At 32.8% G+C, this 3,115-nt stretch overlaps 1 non-coding gene across 1 annotated transcript; it reads right to left on the bottom strand.

The window, feature by feature from the left end:
- Positions 1-1,435: 1,435 nt before the first annotated feature.
- On the bottom strand, positions 1,436-1,605 carry LOC111828125. The gene has a single exon (XR_002831917.1). It is a non-coding gene; the product is annotated as a U1 spliceosomal RNA (small nuclear RNA).
- Positions 1,606-3,115: the final 1,510 nt, after the last annotated feature.

The raw sequence follows: 3,115 nt of genomic DNA, 5'->3' as shown, positions 1-3,115 counted from the left end.
ATAGAGAGAGAGAGAGAGAGAGAGAGAGAAAGTATCCTTAACTAACATCATAATTTATCATTTCTTTAGAGGAATGAAAGCACTCAGCCTTCCAAATCCCTAAGAGCAATTAATTTGATTACTTTATCATTGAGATATCTAGTATTGAAAATGGTACTTTATCAAGTACAAAGTAGTGTTTATTTTCATTTGATATTAAAGAAATTTGGAAAATACAGAAAAATAGACAATAGCCCACCCTTCAAACATAACCTTTGCTAATAAGTTAGTGTATTTTTCTTTAGCATTTATTTGTATGCACAGGTCATAATTTTGAAAACTGTGATTAACTTTCATTAGGCTTTCATGAGATACTATTATAAGTATGTTCAATGTTATTACATGTTCTTTTATTTTTTAAATATATTTTTATTTATTTCAGAAAGAAAGGGAGAGGGAGAGAGAGATAGAAACATCAATATGAGACAGAACCATTGATTGGCTGCCTTCTGCATGCCCCACACTGGGGATGGAGCCTGCAACCTAGGTATGTACCCTGACTGGGAATCAAACCATGACCTCTAGGTTCATAGATCGATGCTCAACCACTGAACCATGCTGGCCTGGCATTACATGTTCTTTTAAAACTTTAATTGAAATGGCTGCAACATATGCCATTTTCATTGTTTCTATTATTGTACAATGCATATCAATATCAATATTTGATAAATATTACCAAATTTCTTTCCAAAGAAAGTGTGCCCATGTAGATATCAATCATAATATATGAGTGTCCCTTTTGATACATTCTCACCAACATTAGGTATTATCTTTTATTTGCTTCTTTGAACACACCAAAAAAAAAACCAAAAAACACATGATAATTTGTTTTCATTTAAATTTTAAATTGTTAATGAAGTCACATACTTTCATATGCTTTTAATTAGTACTATTTCTTCTTTTTTCCACATTTTTGTTCCCATTAATCTATTTATGTTAATAATCATCTAAAAAGGAAACATAAAGCAACCTGATTGATAGCCTATATTTTTCTCCTCTTCATTTGGATAATCCATTGACATAAGCAAGGAGAAGCCTCCTACCAATTGGAGAATAAAAGCCTCATGGTTTGGAATAAAGTGAAAATAATGGTGTTAGCTATTCCTTCTTTAAAGGTACAGAAACTGCCAACTGCCCTCTCGAAGTGTATCTTGCGAGGTAATGAATCAGAGACAACTCTTAATGATGCAGCTACAAAACGTCTTCAATACAGCAAACATGCAAGAGGCGCTTCTGGGGAAATGATGGAAGGGAGGGATGAATTCCTCTACACCGAGTTTCTGCCTGATCAATGATGTTTATTTAAGTGAAGGAAATAAAACTATGTCAGATGAACATAAGACGAAATAAAGATACTGAATAAGAGTCAATTAATAATTCTATGAAAGGCTATTTTAAAGAGGTAAAAATCCCCCCCTCCCCCCCACTTACTACCACAAATTATGCAGTCGAGTTTCCCACATTTGGGGAAATCGCAGGGGTCAGCACATCCGGAATGCAATGGATAAGCCTCGCCCTGAGAAAACCACCTTCTTGATCATTTTATCTCCCCTGCTAGGTAAATATTAAAGACGTAAATTTAAAGCAAGAAGCAAGGTATGTCCGGAAAGCAAATAAATCCAGAGTAAAAGGAGGTGAAGCAACCCTCTAAAAAAAGAAAGCTATCTTGTGTTTGAGCATAGATGTATGAAAATAGAATATAAAAGGTAGAAGTGATTATTGTTGTTAATTCTGAGTTATAGTAGCTTAATATAACAAGGGCACTGTCTTAAATGAGGATATAGACAAAAAAGGCTACTCTTTGAGGGGAAAGGGTTAGATTTGTATGCACATAAAAGGCATATATTTTCTCCCATCAGAAAAACTAGGAGAATCTGGTAGAAAATTTCCTCATATAAAGTTGACCAAGGAGAAGATTCATCAATAATGATAATAGATAGATATCAAGCTGTTAGATGATGTGTTTTTTAAATAATCTGAAGTCTTTGGAAATCCAATCAAGTGAGACATATTCATTAAGATCCAATTGGTATTTTGAGGGATAGAAATTGAGGAACCAATTTTCATGAATGTGCTTGTCAATCTAACATTTGATAACATACAGAGTGGTTGAAGTGAAACAAAGGTAGTTGAAAAATAAAGTTGAAAACAGACCTAGTAAAAATGGTTTCAAACATAAAAATCCAAGGCACATGTGATTTATATACTAGGATAATAAAAAAGCTACAACGTATAAGACCCCCACTTGAAAACCTTAAAGAGAGACATGTGTTTATAAAGAATAAATCTTGCATTAATTTCTTCCTTAAAAAAGAGACATTGCTAGACTAAGTGGAAATGTTAGATACAATTGACCTTTATTCAAGAGCATTGAATATATTTTCTAGATCATGATTAGGTGCATACATCTTTGCTGAAGAATATATAAATCTAAGAGGACATATTAGCCAGTGAGTAAACCAAGCTTGTTGTGTAGGATTAGATCAGAGTGGACAATGCCTTAAAGAGTTGGTTCAGAATTCAGTGACCTTGGCAAACTGAAGTATAGTCAAACACAAACAGAGTAAAGTGCAAGCAAAGTGAGGTCACATGGAAGTTAGCCTAAAAAGGACAAAAAAACAGGCTTCAAATGCAAGTTGTGGAGGACTGATTATATGGAAATAGGCCAAAACCCATAGAGAGTAGTCATACAGTGTAGCAAGTTGCCCAAAGTTACTCATAGTAAGTTATAATCATTAAAGCCATACATAAAAAGCAAAATTAAGAGTGAAAATTAAGAAAAGAAACACAAAGCTTCCTAGAATTTTAAATATTAGATAACATAAAATACTAAAAATGGAATTTTGACCCTGAGATGACTTAAATTTAAAATCATGTCATGTAGGATTCCTAATCAAATCTTTCAATCTTCCTGAAAGGATTGGAAAAAAGAGGAAATCGTTGTGTAATAAATAAGAAAAGTCCTACAATAGAAGTTAAAGTATTTAAATTTATAAACCACAATATATGTTAATATATCTATGTGGAGAAATAAATACACCACTTGCTATTATGCCAGTTAGTGCAAATAGGTATT

Source organism: Myotis lucifugus, unplaced genomic scaffold (assembly GCF_000147115.1).
Source record: "Myotis lucifugus unplaced genomic scaffold, Myoluc2.0 scaffold_3, whole genome shotgun sequence".
Classification (NCBI taxonomy): Eukaryota; Metazoa; Chordata; class Mammalia; order Chiroptera; family Vespertilionidae; genus Myotis; species Myotis lucifugus.
The sequence above is the reverse complement of the archived record's forward strand: the minus strand, read 5'-3'. Positions and strand labels throughout refer to the sequence as shown.